This window comes from Pristiophorus japonicus, chromosome 1 (assembly GCF_044704955.1).
Source record: "Pristiophorus japonicus isolate sPriJap1 chromosome 1, sPriJap1.hap1, whole genome shotgun sequence".
In the NCBI taxonomy this organism is placed as follows: Eukaryota; Metazoa; Chordata; class Chondrichthyes; family Pristiophoridae; genus Pristiophorus; species Pristiophorus japonicus.
The window spans coordinates 464,444,860-464,469,410 of NC_091977.1; the positions used below are offsets into that span (position 1 = coordinate 464,444,860).

The window sequence follows — 24,551 nt, forward strand, 5'->3', positions numbered from 1 at the left end:
GGAGGCCCAGTGGAAAATAACACCGAGGGCAAACCGCCTACAAAACTCGCCGGCTGCCAGCAGCAGTGGGTGGTGAGGCCAAGTTCAGGCCCATACAATCACAATTCCAATATTTATCCAGAGATTTACTTCTTCCAAAATGTTTCAACAGCTTTTTCAGAAGATTAGGATCATGAAACACGAAAAACAAATGGGTCTCTCACTATTTGTCACTTTTTCATCCACTAGATTTTATTCTTAATGTCAACTTACAGTTTGGTGTTTTCAAACGACCATGACCAAATTCATATTTGGAACCCAACAAGCTTGCCAATATGATATGCCGTTTTCCAGCCTTCGCTGCTCCAACAGTGCACCCTGTCTTTTCACCTCACTACCTCAAGTATTTAGAATCACATGGAATAAATATTTTTCAGTTCCTAAACCCAAAACTAACAGCCACATGTTACTGCAGACAGAGCAGTGAATTCAGGCTCTCCTAAATAAAGGAAAATATTCCTGACATGCTGGGGCAGTGAGCTTGCCAGGGCTGGTTGGGAGATAACAGTGGGAACTGCTAGCCCATCTGGTTTCCATTCTGCTAACACTCAAGCTGTACTGTTAAAAAAGACCGTCCAGATAACCAGCTCCAAAACACATGGGAGAGAAGCCTGTGGAATTAATCTGTTACTTATACAAGAGGCTCATATCCCTCATGCTTAAATATCACAGCATTCTACAAGTACTGAAGCATAAACTGTAATTATAAATCTGAAATCATGTTACTTCTGTGTATCTCTACACTTTAGCACACACAATTAGTCCTAATACAGAACTTCCTTATGAAATCTTGAAAGCTATCCAAAATAGTCACCCAAGCAGCTCCATCTGCAGCACAGCTCTGCTGAGGATTAAAACTGCCTCCCCAACCCGGCAGACACATGCTTCTACTGTACTGACAGTTTGGTGTCAGCCAGAAGGTTTCATGCACAGCCAACCTGCCCTGGATCAGATGGAGCCAGAGCCGAGGTCCTCCAAATTAAATGTAATGCCACCATCTGCAACTCATTCAGTGCTGTTTAGCGCAATCAATTCATGATGGAGATAATGCTGAAGTAATGGGCCAGTCCTAATCCATATCCAAAAAAAAAAGCAAGCCTCTAGTAAAGTTAGTGACTTGATGTAAACTCAGAAAATATGGTTTGAGTATTTGTAAATCAGTTCCATTTGTTCTGGGCAGCACAATCATTCTGAATGATGATTTGTTTTTAAGCAAAGCTACAGTATAAAAGTGTACAAAAGAACCTTTTCAGCTCAAAATGTTAAGTTTCTGCAATAATACTTTATTCCTAATTTAAAAGCATAATCATGGGAATGTTGATTTAACTTTCCTCTCTACCTCTAGAAACTGAAGTTCTTATTAGAAGTGAAAGATAAAAAAAAATAATACTGCACTAAGAGTCCACTTGTTATGCATACTATTTTCAAATTAAAGCCCGAATGCAACCAAAAGTTTGCGCGCAATAATGTGAAAGCATTTCCTTTCTAGAAGATGGTAAATATGAAGCAACTTTGAGTCTGAATAGGTTGAAGACAATTAAAAGACAGTGGCAAAAAAGGTAAATCAAGCTTTTGGCAGGTTCTTTTTTAATTGTTTAAATGGAAGCAGTCTAAAAGATGACTGCCAAATTTCTTTATCTAGCAGCCTCCAATATGTGAAAATGTATGACACTATATAAAGCAAATGGAATTACTTCACTACACGCAGCCTATATTAATTATTCAGTCTGTTTTAAACAAGGTGCTCTTTCATACGATGGGGTCTGGTTTCCAGGGATTACACATAGTGTTCAAGTGCATGAAGTGATGTGTGCACTGTATCTCCAGAAACAGATATTTACAGTTTTTGTGTGATATGTTGAAACATTCAAGGAATCTTGCAAACGTTTGCTGAAATATTTCAGATTACCCACACTCACTCCTACAGATTTCTCTGAATTTAACAAGCAGGTAGCCTGCTTTAGCAAAGCAATAGTATATCTTAATTACAAAGGCAGCATACTGTAATGAAGGTTAATGTTTAGAAATGTTATCACTAACCAAGGGAGATAATTGGAAATGCCCTCAAACTTATATTGAAATTTAAAGCCAATATGTCACGTTATGCCCGAATACTATGCACTGTGGTAGTTTGGGATCTCTTCAGTATGAATGCCTGGGAGTGCAGCAGTGAAAATCTTGCTATGAGCCAAAAAGCTTGGGATGATGGCTCAGTAACCAATGCTGAATATGTCGGCATTTGTGACCCATCCCCTTAACTCATGCTGTTTGATAGTAATTATCTCTGTAATTAGAGGTTGGATAGGAGAATTGGTTTATGATTTTAATAAGCCACTGGTAAGTCTGATTACAATCCAACTTGTGTGTTTACATAAATAAGCAGATCCACCACTGCAGCAGATGCATGGGGTGCACGTCTCTCGTGGTGTGTAAAAAAAAATCTCATCCTGTAGAACACAGGTGGAACATGCAAGACACGATCATCAAGATTCAAAGGCAGTCTTGGGAAGGAGAGCTCACTTGGTATGCAGGGGATGGTTTCTCGCCTTGAATACATTATGAACTTGCAGCACGCTAATATGCCATGCAATCATAAGCACCAGATGGAACAGTATGCAGTACATGTCCCATCAAACCTCTGCTTGTCAGGAAGATGTATTAGTGTCCCTGTACTGTTTTTTTTCTGCAATCCCCCAGTTGTCCCCTTAGACTTTCACATTTCTTAGCATTCGGTTTCTCGATCCCTGAAGTACACATCCCCCGGGTTGCCTCATCTGTACCAGGTGGTTCCAAAAGTAGTTTTATTCCATTATATTAAATAAGGTGAGGGCTATGGGACTGCAGCAGGCTATCTGCACAGTGCCTGCGGGAGAGCTACCAATTGCTGTAGCACAAAAGCTTGCTCAGATATTGTTTTAAAGACAAGGTCAAAGGCCTTTTAATTTAATTCCAGAAAAAAAAGGCAATATTCTTTTTCTAAGACTATTCTGCTAACTGAATTTTTGGAAATATGAAGCAAAATGTATCCACCTTTTTATAGAATTCCATGCCATGTTTTAAAATTAATTCAAAGAGGGGGTAGCCATTACAGTGCAGACACATGCTGCCCTATTTGTTTGTTGCATTGCATTTTGCATTAACCAATCTGATTTTTTACAACATTGAAGCGGTAGACAGTACATTAACCCTTTGATTAGAAAATCTTATGCAGCCTTCACAATGTATATATTTGTCTATCCTGGAATATCTACAGAAAGCTATTCAAGTATAGTACTAAATACTCTTAACATAAAATGAAATGCATAAAACCACAAGGCAATATTCAGCAAAAATGTATGCATAGGATTGTTTGTAGTAAAAGTGAACAAAAAATAAATTTAATTTTTAAATGGTGATGTATAGGTTTAAAAAAAAGCTAATTTCTAAATTCATCAGAGCACTTCATTAGATTCTTCAAAACTAAATTTTTAATGTTGAATATTCTTTGCCCATGGTAGGATGCTGCTTGTCTAGAAAAGCCATATGTGACCCTCATGACTCTGTGGTAGACGACTCTTCAGGATGCTGCTGAAACAAAGCTGCCACAGCATATGAGGTCTCTGGATCCACAATATGAAAATCATTTGGTTCATTAGATTAGTCAGCCTGCTATAAACAAAAGGCTAATGTTTTAGTTTGTGTTTCGGGGTGACTGGTATTATTCAAGCACTTTATTTTTAAAAAAGTAGACAAATCAATCCTTAAACCATTAGGGAGAACTTGAGACAACCTCTAAACTATCAGATTGAACCATAACTAATCTTACGTGAAAGCATTTTCACAAAAATAAGAGAAAGAAAAAAAACCTGGACTTCTGTCGTCTTTCAGAAATTCTGAACAATCGGACATGCCCTCCAGAAAACAAATTGGACACCTTGCAGGACAAAGCATGATCTGCTGCTTATTGATAATACTCAAAGCACAATAAGTACTTCGATTTCCCGGTAACTTTAATATGTTTACAGATTTTAGAAAGTCTCCATTGGATGTAATTGAAAATCCAAGAAGCAATAAATTGTCTGAGGTATTTCATACTGTGCCGTAGTAATGTGCGTTAAAATAACGTTTCTTCTACAAATAAAATGCAGATAATTCTTTTATACTTATTAAAAAAAAGACTGGCGGCAGGATGGCTGTTTATTTCTACTGGGAGTTGCTCAGTGCTGTCTGCAAGTGTTTTGAAAATATCACATGACATAGCCATGTGTTAAAAATTACAGCCAGTTAAGTTCTCTGCTAAGAAAAATATGTGGACAATTTATGAAATGCGCCCCAGGATGGAGATGTCCTAAGTAGAACCAGATTCTGAAAACAGAATCAATTTTTGAAATGTAAAGGAAAAGAGCTGTGGCCACATCTGGACAGCAGAAGTTAAGAGGGTGGTCTGACCTAATGCCAGGCCATTTCTAACAGAACAGTATCATTTTGTACTACAATGACCATGATCACTGATGGTCTTTCACGGAAATGACCCTGAGCAATGCCAGATGCATTAATGTGCTGTATTTATAAGCCTGCGTCTGTTCTTTGGAAGTACTGTACAGGGTTCACAAGATTTGCTTTGTGAAATTGTACACTATAGTAGCCCCTCACTCGAACACTCTCCTATATACAACGGCCTGACAGAACACACATAGTTTACTGCATGCATATTTATGGGCAAACCATATGTAAAATCACACTTTAGTACATCTCGTACTGAAATACACATTTATATACACATACATATTTACAATTTTAAAGAAGTAACATGACTCCCAAACAGAGATCCACACAAATATTTGTTTACACCAATTAAAATTTAAAGTTGTCTTGTGTTTAAAGTGTTGGCAGAAACACAAACATAAAAGGACCACAAGGCCAACTGAAAGCCCTGCCCATGTAAATGCAGGGAGTGTGGATTTTTAACATTTTCAATAAAATGATGGTTGTTCACTTTGCTGTATTCACTGTAATTATCTTTGTTAAGACAGTTTTCTCGTGCATTTGTAGCTCACCATTTAACCTTTTATATTCAGCACCACTGATAATGTTCGCAAGATTTTGTTTAACAGTAAAATATGGAAACAGATCATTCCGGGATTATAACCTGCATGTTAGATGCCATGAGTTGACAACAATATTTTGTTGTCAACTCATGGCATCTAACATGCAGGTTTATTGGTCAAAAGTTGTGTGATTTTTTTTAAAAAGCAATGAAAAACCATGGTTATAATCCAACCTATTGAAAAAAATGCATCCAATATATCTACATTAGAGTTGAAGTCCCTTAGCTGAACACAATTGAGAGTTACTTAATTGTCTTGTCCATCTGAGCTTTAGCAAACACTGAGATGTAGTTACAAGAGGATTTCAAATTAACAGTTGTGCAGCTAGAGTTTATGGCCCTAATTAGTGTTTTTAAAAAAATGCTATCATACAAATCTTATTCTCAATAAAAATGAAGGACGAGGATCAGATTGTCAAGACCGTCCTAACACACTGTAGTACAGATGGGTATCAAAAAAATAGCCAAGTGTCAGATATGCTCATGTACATTAAATCTTGGACATGCATGTGGTTGCACACATCTATTATTTGCAGATTATGTACCATGTTACAAGGGCTGACAGTACAGTACAGAAGACTAGCTTTCATATATCACCGGGAAAACAATACAGTGCACAGCAACCTAGTAAACTGTAGCCTGAAATCTATTAACAAAAATGTGTTAGTAACAAACAGTACAATGCAATAGTACAGATGTAACATACAGCATTTAATAGCTCTGTAAAATGGACAAAAATGTTGGTTGAATAAGACCACACAACTCCCCGAAGAAAAATCGTCTTCAACAACTGGCAATACCTACACACAGCAGTAAAAGCAGGCAGATTCAATTTCAAAACACCATCTGCGAAGTGTACTCTCCTTTAAACTGCAACCACTTCTGGACATCTAACCAAATAATCTGTAAACAGACAGCTGTGCACTTTCAGTCTCTCTCGATACATATTTTATCTTAAGATAATATAACACTATCAGCCACATAGCTTAACAGTTCATACACACTGTATGACTAATAAAATGTGACAAGCTGCACACAAAACAAGACCCTATCACCAAGTCAATAAATGGTTATAATTTCACTTCTAGGTTGACAGTAACTAAAATAAAATATCCTGTCAATGTTAAACAGGGTTTTTGAACAGGTCACCTCCACAAGACTCACCTGGCATTACTGAACAAGCTACACACCTTTACTCTCTTCTTAAAAAAATAAAAATGCAGAACTGGAGTCAACAGACCTACTGTCTCCTGCTCTGGAATGATCAGAGAAAGCAGACAGCCATAAGGCTTGCTGCGGCACCCTACCTAGAGGCAGGAAACTGGGTGCGTGGTTTTGCCAGGCAGAGACAGATGGAGAGCTGACACTCCGAATTGTACTTGGAGCAGAAATGTGAATGATGACAGGAGCACATGTGGCCTTGAACCAAGCCCAGTCTCTTCAGGCAGAACAATGACATGGATGTATGCACAAATTATCTCTGCCTGAGACCCTCATCTGACTTATTTTACTGTACCTTTTTTACTAGCTCCAACGCAGGGGAGGGCAAAGAAGATGCCAGACACTGGGATATATTGTTGTGATATCCTCAGATAAGCTGTGTCGTTCTTTACAAAAACAGAAATGTAAACCTTTCCTTCTTTGATTTGTTTGTCCCCACTCTTTGCAATCCTTCCACTACGTTGCTTGTAGCATTCCTCCTGCCTTCCTTACAGCATATGATTCACATGTGTCTGAATGTAGATCCCCCAGCATTCAGCCTCTGTCAATGCAAATGCATTTTTTCCCTGTAGCCGCCTTAAACCGCTGATGAAATCCATGTGGGAACACAGGAAAAACTGACCTTTTTTTTGAGAGCTATGAATATGCTCTGTTCACATATGGATCAATCCATGGCTCTCTGACAACTGATGTCAGTTAACAAACACTCACAGCAGTGCTGCAGCCAATAAGCTGTTTCCTAATGTAATGCAGCTCTTTAAAAAAAAATCCAGTGTAGTCAGAAGCACCTCAAAGGGTTATGAACAGCAATAATTGTCAGCTCTTCTACAACATACACCAGCTATCAAAGGATTATACCACAGACATGCATTTTAGACCACAAGCATTTTCACTCTTTTTTTTTGTCTTTCTTCTTGAAACAGCTCTTCTAAATGCCAGGACCATATCCTCACAACAGTAATTGCGGCTTCAAATTGATCCACATTAACATGAACGAATTCCTTAGGGATTCTCACCTAGTGGTCTATCAGTGAAAGGAATGACAAGACAAGGATGCTTGTGCATCGGATACTCCTCTAGTGTTTTCTGTAACCGTCAGCTGCATCAGGCCTTTATCTCTAGGTTATTTAATTACAGGAAAGGTGCCACACATGTGGCAGCATCCCCCAGTTTGGTTTAACCCAAGCGACTGTGATTTACAATCAATGCGAATCACTGCACTTTAACTACTCTTGATATTAGTAGCAGGAAAATCATCGTCTGCTGTCTGAAATGTGAGTATAATTCGGTGGCACCCACAAACAATCTTAAATAGTGACAAGGCCAACCCAGGTCCTCAGATTCACACACTTTAATTCAAAGCAATATCAACGATTACAAGATGAGTGTGCAGCATAAATTGTAGTAGATTCAGTTCTAAACCGGTGTCATTGTAGTGTTTTTTTTAATGCTTTGAATTAAACATTTCAACATCAATTTAATTTCAAATATCGATCATAGTTTTGGCTATCCTAATCTGGAACATATTGCCATTCTTTGAGGAAAATATTGCAAGTAATGACTCCATCAGTCAATTAAATATTAAAAATAAAAAAGTCACATTTGAGCTAACCTGGAATTATTAAAAGCATTGAAGCACGAACTAGCTTTTAATTCAAATTTCAGGATGATAATTATCTACAAAAGTATGAATCAAAATCTTTAGATGGGAGATCAGGCAAACACACATTAAATAACAGAAATTAAACGACACAGATGAAGGTATTGACAATTCTAAAATTGCTTATCCAGAGAGAGCAAGAAACTCTGAAATGCATTTCATGAGATCATGGCTCAGTAACAATACACTAGCTGCATCGAGACTTTTCTACAAGTCAGCTCAACTTTCCCTATCTACTCTTTGGCCACTAATTGCCAACATGCATCTGATACACTGTGAATTCATGGCTTCACACAGTAGGTATTAAGTGAGTAAATTCAAAAGAACTGAAACCTCATTGACACAAATTGAAAGCTATACTCCCAACCAAATAGTTTTCTACCCCATCTGCTCCTGCTTCCCATTGGGCTTTCGTAAAGGAATTAATAGTTTCATATATTCAAACCACCAAATAAAAGGACTCAGTTAGGCTGCATTAACAAAAGAGGAAAGAGAATAATAATAAAAAGGCAAAATGAATTCAAATAAAGCATTTTACTCTAAGAGTTTGCTTTAACAAAGTAGAATGAAGCCTTTTCTGACTTTTGTGCAAGACTTGATAAACTGAATAACATAGCACTCAATGATCAGCCAATGATCAATTGATGAATGGTTATTAAGATCCCCTCATGTCATGGTAGGTCTTTCTACAAGATGCCACACCAGCTTGGAGGGCGGACTCACCAATGTACAAATTTCCCCGCTTGCTTGTTTCCCTTTCATTCTCGGACCACTGGCCATCAATTGGGTTGACATATTGGAAAATAATCTTTTATGGCCAAATGGTAGTGCACAGAAATGAAGGCATTAGCATGCTTTGAAATTCAAATCTCCCATTTTTGACTCTAAAGAGTCTGATTTTCCACACAGCTGGAAGCTATTAGTGTTTTCTTAAAGCCTCCTGCTGGCAAGGCTGACCCACCCATGTGAAATCTGTCAGGGAGGGACAACTCTTGCACTTCTTCATAAACAGGCCAAGAGTGTTGTTCAGTTTCCTGTGCTTCTACAGTACCACAGCTGAAGTGTTTCTCTACAAGCTCACTCATCCCTCCCCCCTTTATTATCTGACTGATGATGAGTTAGCTCTGTTGAAATGCAAGGGTGATAGCTTATGCTTCAATGAACTTTCCCTCCTCTGCACTAGAGACAAAAAAAAACATAGGGCTGCAGTGTGTTGGTTGCCATCTGGCCCACTTTCTCCGAAAGTTACCCCCACACCACACTTCAGGCAGAATTTCAAGGGCTTCCGTCATTCTGCTGAGCTGTTTGTGGCAAACTAAATTCAAATATTATGGTTGTTTGCACTGGTCTGAAAATGCTACTGATCACTTGCATGCTTTTGGTTAAAAATATAAAGTAAAAATGTCTTGCATCTTAGACACATTTTTTTCTAATGACCTTACTTTCTGAATGCTTATTTACTCTTAATTAAAGATTTACCAAAAATCCACTTCACAATAGGTGCAGAAATGCTTAGGAACAGAGCACCAATAAACTGTTCCAATAGATCCAAAGTTTATCATCACACGTTGTCTAAAACCTTCAAAAACAAATGATTGCTGTGGTATTTTACACAAAATAACATATTTTAGCAACGCATTTCACAAGAAGTACTGTGAAGAGGCCACTTATTCAATCTAGTAGCAGCAAGATATAGCCACTAGGTGGAGCTGGTAATACAGCACAACAGGCGAAGAGAATGTTGGCATCAGCTGGTCAGAGGGCTATAGATAACTGCTTGCAAAAAAACTACTAGAAGGCTCATTATCTCCTCATATCTGTAAAAGATTTGCTTTTTACAGGTAGCCATAGCTTTTACTATTTAGTTCCAAGCCCATTTAAGTTGCGAATGTTTTCATACCTTTCACAAAATATGGTGATAAGTGAAAATATATATTAAAACATAAAGTCCAAATTCAGATAAATTGACATTGCAAATACAAACAAGTGCAATATTTTTCTTATTCCTGACCAATAATTTTTCTTGTGAATAATTCAAGTTCTTCAGGTTCAGTCTCAACAACATCTCCATCGATTGTAAAACAAATTTAACACAGGTTTTACATGGCTTTCTTTTCATGCGTTACCATAAATGGTAGAAATGGTGTAAATTCTAACCTCGGATGCAAGGAGGAACAGAGGGAGCAAAGAGCCAATTCCTTTGTCCACAACAACAGGCATCTGTCAGTGCTGAAGGGGCTGGGAGAGAGCAATACTGGCAGGAACCCGAATTCCTGACCAAACCCTCTTCCACACAATGAATCCTGAATGAAAGGAACCCAGGCCAGGCAGAGATAGCATGCTGTCAGGAACCAGTCCTGACGTTTGTGAACGGACAGGACTGACTTGCAGGATGTCAGAGCAACAAACTGCGGCCCAAGATACAGAATTTTCACACACTTGCCACTGGATGTTTTGCTCCTCAGGTTGTTAAACACGGAAGCAGGAATATTGTGTATGGGTCTGACCCGTGCTACGGCTCCACAGAAACTCAGATCTGCTTCCGCTAGAACTTGGAGCATCAACAAAAAAAGTTTTTTTTCCCTCTGAACCACCGATACATAGAAACATACAGTATAGCTTTGCCTAAACCGCAAATGCATTTGGCTGCAGTGTATTTTTTTTTTAAACTTATTTTTTAGTCTGAAAATTGTTACTAATTACCAATATCTCTTTGGATATTCTTGAAAGTAAACATGACACACACAGAAGTCTCTTAAAGTCAACTGGTTAGGAAAACATCCTGCTTTAAGAGACAATATTCTTTCGTTCAAAACGGTCATAAATCAGATTCATGTGATAAGCCTTCTAAAGTTTTCCCAGCCTTTACTAAGAAAGCTTGAATGCATATTGATGAATGCATTAAAGTATTTTCAAACTGAACTCATTGACTTCTACAATACAACTATCACCATCTTCAAATTTAAAAAGCCTCGCACAATGCCGTGAGCCACAACAAATCCAAAACGCCATGACAAAAAGTTGTGTAATATAGACTTGGCTGCTGTTAACATAGTCAAAATGGACACAGGAAAGGGCTTGGAAAATGTACCTTACGGGGATGTTAGGGACAATATCAAACATATCTACCCAATAATTTATAGCTTAAAACATTGAAATTTTTTCTGGGGGGGGGGGGGCAGGAGGAGGAGGGGAAGGGAGGGATAGGGCAGAAGAGTAAAGCAGAATAGATTTGTTCACGGTGCCAATGAAGGAACTACATAATAACAACTACAGTTTTGAAACAACTCTGAAGATAGAAGCATCAAGTTATAGAATTAAAGCACTTAATAGTTACATTTAATACGCAGTTCTGAAAATCGAAAAGGCCTGCTCTTCAGTGGTATGGCTTAATTAATATATATATATATAAACAAACAATCTTGTTATTTCTTCTCTGCAAGACTGGAATACTACCAAAAAAAAATCTACATTTTAACCTCCTGAATACCAACCAAGAAGTCTGATCAATCAATTTGTGTGTACATGGTATAAGCAAATAGTACCTAATAGAGGGTTAAAAATCCAAAAGGAGCTTCCAATACTGTCGTTCCTCTGGGCTATAAAACAGCTTGTGCAAATTTACTAAAGGCCACTGAATATAAATGGTACAAATGAGTAATTCCAACGCAATGGAATGTACGGTATAGATTGTTCTCTCCATCTCCTCCCCATCACAGATTAAAATAGGTTTGACAGATTAGTGTAGCAAAGCAACTTATGGTCAACTCTGATATGGTCAAATCTTCCTTCAGTTCAAAACATTCACCGGTGGAAAACTATAGGCGATGTCACAGTTAAGATTAATCCTAAAACAATGTGCTTTAGTTTGCGTTCAGTACTTTCAGATGCATCCCTTCAACCTTTTTCCATTCCAAAGTAATGTCAAAATACGGAGCTTCGAACACGCCTAACCAATTAACATTAGAAAAATTCTTCAAACCTGTTTTGATGATAATTATATTAATGCAGGCATTGAAGATCATGGCCCCAAAATTCCAGGGGTTTGAGAAGGCAACGAGTGTGCACATCATCCACTGGCAACTAGAATTTGGGAACTGTGGACAGAACCAGGTATCACTGGGATTCTGCTCTATGCAAGAAGCCCAGAAAATTCCAGTAAATGGATGGGTGGGTGGGTGGGGGGGGGGGGGGGGGGGGGGAGAAAGAGGGCTTCCTACGTCAAGTGGATGGGGAGGTGTTCAGTGGACTTCGGCTACATAGGGTATTTCAACCACTAAACTCTTATGAGGCCCATAGATCTTTCACTGAGGCTTTTAGAAAGTTCCCAGAACTGCACTGCAAAAAGAGATAATCGATCCCACCTGGGCCTTTTCCTCTCCTTTTTAGAGGCACTCTAATTTTCTGCAATGTCAGGTTAGATCCCTATGATGCACCATTACAGGCATGAGCCACTCACCTTGATTACGGTAATGATCACATGGTAATGATTTGGGGCAGGGGCTGCATCAGTGGACGACAGCAGAAGGTTGTCCCACTTTGCTGCACTTCCACCAGCTCGAATTTTGGGTCTAAATATCGAACAAATATACAGTGTGTGATGTTTCTTTAAAGCTTGGTTCACTGAGCTTCCAATTTCAAAAAGAATTGCTCGACAGTAGGTCTAGGGAAGATAATGGGACTGCTGGGACCGAACTGTGTACAACGTGAGTTGCAGGCAGATCAGATCAGACAATACACAGCAATGTCCACAAGATACTTTAACATACTTCAAAATTGTGTTTCAGTAGATGGAACCAACGATTGCTACCTGGCATAAGTAGATCATAGAAATTAAAACACAGGAGGCTGTTTGGCCCATCAATCTGCATCAGTGCTAGCTCCAACTTCCCATGTACCTCTCAATACCCTATATCCTTTAATGGTCTTTTTCAGATACTTATCCAATTTCCTTTCAAATTATGCTATCGTCTCTGCCTGAATAGCCATTTGTAATAAACTATTCCATTCTAATATTCTCAGTGTGAAAAAAGTGCTTCCAACTTCCCCTTTTGTTCTTTGAGTGATAATCCTAAATTAGTGCTGGCTGATCTACCAGCACAAACTTCATTTTCATTCTAGCAAAACTTAAGGGAAGATTGCCAATTTGAATGAATAGATGGTGCGCTTTTTAAATTGGCAAATAACAGCTTTTAAAAGTGAATCATTGTACATTAAAATATAATTCCAGAAGTTGTACTGTTTAAAAAAAAATAACCGCAGAAGAAACATAATTGTTATTCACAGCAGCATCTGCTTTTATTTTGCAGCCCTTTGTTTTGTTCATTTTTAGGAAATAAGAAGTTCATATCCAGGAATTTGAGATAAGAGCTCTTGGGAGACAATGCCCTGAGTCAGAAATAGCAGCTGAAGACACAAAGTCACATTTTTGGCTATCTCCCCATAGCTCTATTCAAATGAAAGTTCCTTTCTCCATTTCACCAGCCTTCCTATTCTACTTGATGAATTCCAATTGTTTTGCTGTTTAGACCAGACTGCTTTCTGCCAGTCCTCGGCTAATTTCCTATGTCTTTTTCTGGCTTTAGATGACTTTGGCCTCTAGCCTGGATATCAATCTTTAGCCTCACAAAAAAAAAGAGGCTTAGATCACAACCAGATAATAAGCCATACCCTTCTCTCACAATTAGAATGCTTCCCTGGTTTTACAGATGGGAATAAATCTCATCTAACTTTCACTTCTGTTGGTAAACCAAGTCAGCTTTATCTGGGATTTACGTTTGATCAATACAAAAACTTTAGACTTTGTAGTGAAATGGAAACATTTCCAGACTGAGCTGTCTCAAGACCATATATAATACTCAAACACACGAGTCCCTGATACAAACACAAGTGACCAGTTTCCAACTTTGAATACTTCTGGTCTTCGATAGGTATTTTTCCGTCTAAATTTTTAGCACTGATGAAATTTCAATTATCATGTGCATACATGTGCTCATGTAAACACACACTCACACAGTCCCATCACAACAATTCGCATTTATATCGCATCTTTAAATTACAAAAACATCTCATGCTGTTTCCCAGACGAAAAAAGCCGCAGTCTCAATGACTTAGTAGGAATATTAGAAGGTTCACAAAATCTTAAATAGGCAGTCCAAAATTGTTTAACTTTTCTCAATTTTATTTGACTACTACAGTACAATTAAACTGGATTCAAATCACTGTGGTCATTGAAAAGCAACCCAACTTATTATCTTTAAACATAATGGACCACAAAAGCACATGGTCTTTCTTTATCTCATGACAATGAGTTCCTTTGGTAGCAACAGAACACTAACCATTCTTGCCACACTGTACATGGTTACAATTGTATAAAAAAATCTACAAAATCAGTCCTAAAACTAGTCTGGGTATACACTCAAGAAAGGTGCATGCATATTTGCACAGGTATGTAAACCAAAATCTAAAATTCATGTTTACTACAGAACAAATCAGGAATAATGTTTACACCATCTAGAAGCCAGGAGACAAATGAACAATTAATAGTTTAGCATTTGCACTAGCGACAATGAAGGGTGTAGACTATACACTTAAGAAAATTACCTGTATGAGGCACTTAAGAACATAAGAATTAGGAGCAGGGGTAGGCCATACAAGCCCCTCGAGCCTGCTCCGCCATTCAATATTATGACTGATCTTCAACATCAGTTCCACTTTCCCGCTCTATCTCCATATCCCTTGATTCTTCTAGAGTCCAAAACTCTATCTCAGCCTTGAACATACACAACTACTGAGCATCCACAGCTTTTTGGGGCAGAGAAGTCCAAAGATTCACAACCCTCTGAGTGAAGAAATTCCTTCTCATCTCGGTCTTAAAAGGCTGACCCCTTGTCCTGAGACTATGACCCCTAGTTCTCGACTCTCCAGCCAGGGAAAATAGCCTCAGCATCTACCCTGTCAATCCCCCTCAAAATCTTATATGTTTTAATGAGGTCACATCTAATTTTTCTAAACAGAGAGTATAGGCTTAATCGCCTCAATCTTTCCTCATAGGAGGAAAGAAAAAAAGGAGAGAGAAAACAGGGAATTATAGACCGGTCAGCCTGACCTCAGTAGTGGGTAAAATGATGGAATCAATTATTAAGGATGTCATAGCAGCGCATTTGGAAAGAGGTGACATGATAGGTCCAAGTCAGCATGGATTTGTGAAAGGGAAATCATGCTTGACAAATCTTCTGGAATTTTTTGAGGATGTTTCCAGTAGAGTGGACAAGGGAGAACCAGTTGATGTGGTATATTTGGACTTTCAGAAAGCTTTCGACAAGGTCCCACACAAGAGATTAATGTGCAAAGTTAAAGCACATGGGATTGGGGGTAGTGTGCTGACATGGATTGAGAACTGGTTGTCAGACAGGAAGCAAAGAGTAGGAGTAAATGGGTACTTTTCAGAATGGCAGGTAGTGACGAGTGGGGTACCGCAAGGTTCTGTGCTGGGGCCTCAGCTGTTTACAATGTACATTAATGATTTAGACGAGGGGATTAAATGTAGTATCTCTAAATTTGCGGATGATACTAAGTTGGGTGGCAGTGTGAGCTGCGAGGAGGATGCTATGAGGCTGCAGAATGACTTGGATAGATTAGGTGAGTGGGCAAATACATGGCAGATGAAGTATAATGTGGATAAATGTGAGGTTATCCACTTTGGTGGTAAAAACAGAGAGACAGACTATTATCTGAATGGTGACAGATTAGGAAAAGGAGAGGTGCAACGAGACCTGGGTGTCATGGTACATCAGTCATTGAAGGTTGGCATGCAGGTACAGCAGGCGGTTAAGAAAGCAAATGGCATGTTGGCCTTCATAGCGAGGGGATTTGAGTACAGGGGCAGGGAGGTGTTGCTACAGTTGTGTGGAGTATTGTGTACAGTTTTGGTCTCCTAACTTGAGGAAGGACATTCTTGCTATTGAGGGAGTGCAGCGAAGATTCACCAGACTGATTCCCGGGATGGTGTGACTGACCTATCAAGAAAGACTGGATCAACTGGGCTTGTATCCACTGGAGTTCAGAAGAATGAGAGGCGACCTCATAGAAACGTTTAAAATTCTGACGGGTTTAGACAGGTTAGATGCAGGAAGAATGTTCCCAATGTTGGGGAAGTCCAGAACCAGGGGTCACAGTCTAAGGATAAGGGGTAAACCATTTAGGACCGAGATGAGGAGAAACTTCTTCACCCAGAGAGTGGTGAACCTGTGGAATTCTACCACAGAAAGTTGTTGAGGCCAATTCACTAAATATATTCAAAAGGGAGTTAGATGAAGTTCTTACTACTAGGGGGATCAAGGGGCATGGCGAGAAAGCAGGAAGGGGGTACTGAAGTTGCGTGTTCAGCCATGAACTCATTGAATGGTGGTGCAGGCTAGAAGGGCCGAATGGCCTACTCCTGCACATATTTTTCTATGTTTCTCTGTTTCGATGACAACCCTCTCATCTCAGGAATCAATAGAACCTAGGAATTAACAGAACAACTTCCACATAAATGGACAAAATAAAGCTTCAGCTTTTATTAAACACTTAAATAGAACTGACTAGGTTACAATTACTATTCACACCATTATAGTGGCTGGGTACTCGTTGCTCTATTTCTGTTACATGACTGCCACATGAAACCATCCCAACTCCATAGCAGTGAAAATGAGGCAACACTGATAGCATTATGAAGCATTTTGAGAGGGTAAACAATGAAAGATTGTTTCCACTGGTTAGTAAATCATGAGGGCAAACATTGAAAGGTTGTTTCCACTGGTTGGCAAATTGTTGAATGTCAGCTTGTCTCAGTACAGAGAACCGTGCCTCGAAATCAGTAGTTTGTGGATTCAAGCCCTCATTATAATCTAGGCTCACACTTCAGTGCAGTCATGTGGAAGTGCTGTCTTGCAGATTAGACCTTAAATCAAAGTCTTATTTGCCTACTCAGGTAAGCATAAAAGATTCCAAGTACTATTTGAAGGAGGACAGGGATTGTCCTAGTGTCCTAGCCAACATTCCTCCCTCAGCCAAAAACAGATTATCTTGTCACTCATTCATTTTCTGTTAGTGGGACCTTGCTGTGTACACATTGGTTTGTATGGTTGAGTACATAACAATGATTGTATTTGTCGAAAGCAATTTGGGATGTCCTGAGAACATGAAAGGTGGTATCTAAATGCAAATTTTCCCTTTCTTTAACAAGAGGGCATAAACTGAGCATTATCACTAGAAGAAAGAGGAATGTTAGGTATTTTTTTCATGCAGAGGTGTATTACCACTTTTGAGGCAGATAATATCACATTCTACAACCTGGTTTTGGAAAAATCAATGAAGAATATAAAACATAATGGAGATAGAGCAGAAAAAACAGGATTGGAGTAAATAGCTCCAATGCAGTAGTAACAACACAGAAGCAACAGGTTGAATGGATTCTTTCTGGGCTGCAAATTCTATGATTCTATTGTCTGGCCCTGGCCACACAAAGTAACATCTCAAGAAATGTTTTTTTCTGTGTATTGTGAAAAGTACAGCATCTCACGTGGGAAACATCCAGGGGACAAAAGTTATCAATTTAATGACAAATTCTGAGCAATGTAATGTTCAGTTGTTTCAATGCTGCTGCCAGCATTCTGATATCCAGCCCACAATGCAAAGGAGAGCACAAGGAACAAAAATAGATTGCCAAATTGCTTCAAAGTAGATACAGTTACAATTTAAATGTCGCACAAATTACTTGTGGAATTGCCAAACTGTAGTAAACAACTAAGGGAATGAATGCCTGCTGCCAATAATTTTACCAAAAAAGTTTGTGTGAGCACAAAACAGGAAATGCCGGCATTTTCCACTAAAATGATCAACCTGTGGAATTTCACCCCCTAGATTCTTACTTTAATATGTTGAAATATAAAAATTTAAATACTGTAGGCCATAAAATGGACTAGATATTAGTCAGAAAATGGTGCAAATTGAAATGTTATCATTCTAACATAAAACAGCAGCACCATTTTTCTTACCAGCTCGTGAAATGATGAAAACCATATGTTTATCCGTGATCCAAGCCCAAGTTTCCCTTACTATAAAGAAACAGCCTATCATTGTATTTTTTCCATAAAATGGTTTTGTGGCTCTGACATTATGTAAAAAAAAGATGCCAACTGAGGACTTTTTAATGACAGATGGTAATGTAATCAGTTGTGCACACACAAGATATTTTTTGATTGATTCCAACCATATGCTAAAATGTACTCATTTTGGAAAAGCTTTGCTTTATCAGACAAGGGCTTTAAAACCATCCACACTATTATATATACACAATTTAGTTCAGATGCATATACATATTAGCTACAGTAACACCAAATTGATTTTTTTATTACAGGAATAACATTGAAAAAAATTGTACACACACTGCTATTGCTTGTTCCATAAATATGAGGAATCTAGTCATTGACTGTGTCTGCAGCACAGGGTGCTTAAACCATGAATACGTTTGCTTTGTGCAAAATTTTTCTCATCTGATTTCATCTGTGAGAGACTCTCCCTGGAGGATGGGAAGAGAGAACCAATTATATCCACAGGCTGACTTCTCAAAAAAAAATGAAGGCATCTGTTTCATGCCAACAACCTCCACATGCAAGAAAATATAACTTTGAAGGCATCTGCGTTCATGCTCAATAGTCACAGATCTTGGGCACCATTGTAATTGCCCAGCTGCAAACATGATTTTTTGATTTCATCTGCTGAGCGTCTGACCATGAAAGCAATGTAGCAAACCAAGTTTTAAAAAGCCTTCAGGCAACTCAATAACAATTAAACACTAATATATTGTAATTTTTCTTTATATTGCTTTGGTCTGATGGATCCCACCAAACCTTCCTCCTCCTTTCAGAATATTTCTACAAGTATTTTAATTGTACCTGTACAGTTCATTCTTGTGATGATTATTTTAAACTGCATTACTAATGCAATCAGTGGACTCAGCAGCAAACTACCTAGGCAATTCTTCAGCAAGTGCCCTCCAGCTCAGTGGGGTTTGCTATATTAGAGGACATTTACTTTTCAGAATTAATTTATCACATAGTGGGTTAAGCTATTAACATGTTTTACCCACCCTCATCACCTTTCAACACCTCCCCCCACATATTTCTCTTTATTTCTAAAAGAAAAAGTTTTTTTGTATCGCCGAATAAAGGTGTGTGCAAACTTTGTGAATGTGAAAATGCTGAAATTTTAATATAGATTTATTATTAAATGAGAAAGTGTGTGTTATTACAGAATTTACAAGCTATTCAAAAAGGTGGAAATTAAGACTGTATTTACTAAACTGCAGAAGAGAACGGAGAACCTATAATGCTTGTTTGGGAAATTAGATTTCAGAGTCAACTGCATTTACTCTCAGCCCTATTTGCACCAAGTCATGAAATTCAATAAAATTGTGTAAAGATACAGTAGGTGAATGCTGTAAGACACATGCTGCTCATATGCTTCCAATAAGGTACATCAAAAGTAGAATCCATTTTAAAGCTGGAAAGTATGCCACTTTATAAACCAAACCAAATAAATAAATAATCCAGGTGCCTACTTTCAGCCTCAGTATTGGCATACAGTTAAATGCATTATTTCAAACAAATTACAGAAGCATATTGTGCTTTTTTTTTTAAAAAGTGCTGCCATCACCTTCAGATTCTCTCCATAATTATTAATAATTGGTAAAAGCAAAATACCTTGGGGAAACAAATTACTATCAAGATTCTCCAGGATATATTTTTGGTCATTTTGAAAACTCAGGCTATTTAGACCAATAAAAAGCCCTTTATTTATAGGGGGAATGTACTGCAATATTCAAAATGGAACAGATGTGGCAGTTTAGCAGAATAGCTCTTCAAACTTTGCACAAATTGAAAACAGTAAACGGATTGCTCTTTCTTTTATCACATTCATTTTCAATCGACACTTTTTACCCTTGAAATAATTTGCACATGGCTTTCATCTCAGCAGCACCTGCTGATCAAACAGAAGCGAAACAATTTCATGAAAATCATACAAACCTCAGTCTCGAACATTCTTAAAAGTCGCCCGCATACCAACAATTACAAGACACATGATTCAGACAGGCCAGTATTACATTAGGCTTCAAATTTCCATCTTCACTTTTATTGCATAATAAAATACAAGGAATGATTAAAGAAGCTTTAAATTGTTACAAGACCACATATTTGCATCTTGTGTAATGTAATACCCTTGTTTAAATAATAACCCCCTAGGAAGAATCTGCAAACATCTAAGGACATAAAGGTCAGTTACAGCAATATTTGTGTACTGTAACCAGTGAGATCCTAAAATATCTCATCACACACCAAGCCAGTCACAAACACAAAATGTCAATATGCTCAGAAGTAAATAATGGTTTCTATTGTCTTGACATATTGACTAGTTGTAATTCTTCCCTAAAATAAAAATACTTAGTCCATGCAAAAAACAAATCTCGACTAAGCTTTATTTCATTCTATTTGTTGAATTGGAATACATCCAGGGATATGAACATTTTTACATGTGTTGTATGGTGTTAGCGCACCATTACCTATATTTAAACAAAACCACACTGGTCTCTTCAGCTTCTCTTGCAGACAACATAAGAGAGCGAGTGCTATCAAATGTATGCCATCAAAAATAAAAGACAAAGGCTTTCTGCCTCTTCATTCAAGAGCTTTATTGGTTTTTCTGTGAGAGGCAAGACTATTTTCAGGCAATTTACACATAATGAAATAGCAAATCAAGTCATTACCCTGACCATATTCTTTAGTATTCTAATGGTTATAAAGCCACATCAATAAATAATCCTTTGTTCTCCATTATCATCTCCCAGTACTTAGTTCTACACTATAGAAAGCAGTCCGAGATGGCATGCTAAACCCAATTAAAGATAACGACTCTGGTAATCTCACCTTTAGAAGTCCTGCAGAAATGGTTTAGGTGATGTCAGATACTGTCAAGACCAGGAATGATACCTAACCTTGTCAAAAGGCAGCTTTTCTTCAGTGTTAATCTTTAAATGTAAATTCACTGCCAGCAAGAGGAGCAGCAGATAACAGGTTACATCTTCACTCCCAGCCTTATCGACTTATGCATCTCCTCCAAATACTGAAAGCACCTATTCATGGAGATTACCTTCTGGCAGAGTGCACACCAGCACAACGGGTTTGTATTCATTAAACACACTTCCTCGGCTTATCTAAAATAAAAGGCTCGTCATGATGGCACATTGTGTGTGAAGGGAAGGCAATGTGCATTAGAGTGATTACAATATCAGCTCAGCCCAGATGGATCCAGGAAAATAAACAGAGGGTGTGTGAGAAGTTAATTGGCAACTCAAAGGGAAAACACGGACTGAGGATTACAGAAAATGGACTCCCGGCCAACTGCAGCCGGGCAGGACACCTGTCACCTGGTGGAAAGCCGCTCAAATTGTGAGAGCACATTGCCATAATGTGAGTGGAAAAGCAGAACTGTAATAAAAAAAGGAGCTGATGAAAAGCTTGGCACCACTATGAATATGGCAGATAAAAGGGGTCTGTCACAAATCCTCAACTAATCCAATAACATGGAAGGCTCATTGATATGACTGTGGACACGACAGACTAAAATAATATTCAACTGAAAAAAGTGACCTTGTGAGAACAGCTTTTCCCTAGACAAATGATTTCCTTGAGTTTTAGGATTACAGTAGCAGCTTTTATTATAAGCAGCTTTTGCATGTATTGCCAAAAACATTAACCTCAAAATGCAATGAGCATTAAAAAAATTAACATAGTTATCATATGGCCAGTGTTTTTTTTTGTTTAAAACAAACATGCACATCGCAAATAATCATTTTCCAGAAGAGTTGGAGTAATCATCTACAGCAACTGCTCATATTTCATTTCTTTGACCCTAATCTATAATTAGTGTGGACTGACAGGTGCAAGCCCTCTACACTTACAGATGGCTACTGAAGTTGGGCAAAGTGTCTTGCTCTGTTTGAACACTATGTAAATAACCCTACTCAACACTTACAATTACCCACAACAAATTGAACTGATGTTTCCTCAATTAAATGACCACCAAACTCACACCTAACCAATGTGACGTTAGTAAGGCATATAAAACAAATTAAAAATATGTAGTGATATTAAAATAATTTTCGCAGTCTATTTTAATCACTTAGAAGGACTTGCATTTATGTAGCGCCTTTCACGACCACAGGACGTCTCAAAGTACTGTACAGCCAATGAAGTACATTTGGAGTTTAGTCACTGTTGTAATGTGGGAAACGGGGCAGCCAATTTGCACACAGCATGCTCGAACAAACAGCAATGTGATAATGACCAGATAATCTGTTTTTGTGATGTTGATTGGCCAGGACACCGGGGATAACTCCCCTGCTCTTCTTCAAAATAGTGCCATGGGATCTTTTATATCCACCTGAGAAAGCAGACGAGGCCTCGGTTTAACGTCCCATTCGAAAGACGGCACCTCTGACGGTGCAGCCCTCCCTCAGCACTGCACTGGCATGTCAGCCTAGATTTATATGCTCAAGTCCCTGGAGTGGGACTTGAACTCACAACCTTTGGACGCAGAAAACATACTCTTTCCTTATTTTATAGAAGTATAAATATGAAAATTAGTTAAAATTTACAATAGCATGTCATTATTATTAAAGCTTAAGCAAAATTGAATTTTAATTTCTGCGCATGTGCTATTTCTTGATTATAACTCAAATTTTTGCATACTAGATCCACTTCACAGATTCCTTAATGATTACAAACCTATGTAGCTATTGATGTTGTGAGAATCTGTTGAAGAGATACCTTTTTTATAAAATGGGAAATGCCAAATAGTATTTTCACAAATATAATCCTGGATCAAATGCTATATTGTGGTGTTCTGAAGGAGTACTACTTCCAACATTATTCTCACTAGGGGATGCTGTTCCTTCTTCCTGTAGTAAATTCTGGACCAATGACATCATTGTACTCTGCACTGGCTCATAACATGCAGTATTTATATACATCAAAATTCTGTTCTGTGTTATATGGCATAGCTGGAGTTCCAACAAACTACAGTCATGTCATTGGATCCAAAATGCCATGCAGGAAGAAGAAATTATAGTTTCTCCCTCAAAGTGGAGAAATCTCAATGTTGTAATGTATTTCTCCAATAGTGCATGGTGCACTAACTATTGAAATTGATCATTTAAAAAAGTTCTATTTAATTCATAAATTTGGAATAAACTACAGATAAGACAAAAGCAAGCTCTCCTGCAATGGTAGTGTAGTGTGAAACTTCTTTCACAAATGTCTCACACTGATGAAAGAAAGATCATTAAAGGACCACTGCCGATGGGTTAAGATGTGTGTCCTATATGCAATTGTTTCCTGACATTGAACAGTTAAGTGATAATTTATTGTAGGAATAAAACTCTGTACTATTTTCTTGTCCCTATGGCCAGCAATTATTTTATCACCAAAAAACCAAAAACAAACTTCGCTACAATGTTTCTGGATGCGACAGGTGGGAAATAGGCTCCTTTACCCCAAACCCCCCAAAATGTATTTGTACATAAAAAGGAATTCCAGTATCATAGCCACCCAAAAAGAAAATTAATAAACATGTTCTTATTAACAAAGGAACTGGAGTTAATTTAAGCAAGGTTTTGATTAAGCCAAACAAAAAAGAAGCCTTTTAAAGGAAACGGTTGAATATGCAACTAGTTGTGAATTTCAAAATAAGTATTCTCTATCTTAAATGTTATGATGCTTCTAGTAAAGTGTAAATAACAGTTGGACAGATCTGATATACATTAATAAAAATATGCTCATGAATTTGTACAAACTAATGGTCACATTTTGCCAAACCACAAACATCAATTGTTAATCCACATGTATCTCCTGCTAGCGCTCATGAGAACTAGCCTCCCCAACGTGCAAGTTCTAAGTCACCTTTTATTTAACTGATAAGGCATCTTGATCACAGCACATGACAAGTTCCCACAGAACAAAGACCAAGCTTTTTAATTGAAATCCAAAGCTCCAAACAATATATTAACCTTCCATTTAACAACTGCAAGATCTCCATTAATGAACTGCATTGGGAAAATCATCAAAGTGAATCAAAAGATGAAACTGACAATTGTGACAGCTAATGTTTTCAAATGCAAAACTGCAGATGCTAACTTTCTTTCAGTTTGAGCTGCTCACAAGTGATGCAGTCACTAAGAATCTTAATGAATTGGGCTTTGCATTGAACGCTCTGCATTTAGAATGCATCTCCTGTGTAAGGGGAAAACAAGATTTGACAGGAAAGGGTGGTCAGAGCTGACTGCCCTGCAACTCACTCTCCAGGTGGAGCCATTTCCCCTCTTGCCCCTTTCTCTTAATACTATATCACATAATTGTAGCCGTTCCAAAACGAAGCCAGATGTAAGGCTTCCTAGATAACAGGATTAAGTGCTGAAAATAGACCAACAAAAGCCGATCGACAAGA

At 38.1% G+C, this 24,551-nt stretch overlaps 1 protein-coding gene across 4 annotated transcripts in view; it reads right to left on the reverse strand.

Annotated features, from left to right (window-relative positions):
• Nucleotides 1-24,551, reverse strand: part of runx1t1 (RUNX1 partner transcriptional co-repressor 1) — a 269,855-nt gene that overhangs the window by 64,326 nt on the left and 180,978 nt on the right. Inside the window, exon 1 of one of the 4 annotated variants that reach the window (XM_070893879.1) lies at nucleotides 20,975-21,163. The exons of the other annotated variants lie outside the window; for them this stretch is intronic. The gene's annotated coding sequence lies outside the window, so the exon portion shown is untranslated. Of the gene's footprint in view, nucleotides 1-20,974; nucleotides 21,164-24,551 lie in introns of those variants that run through there. 4 annotated transcript variants of the gene reach the window in all.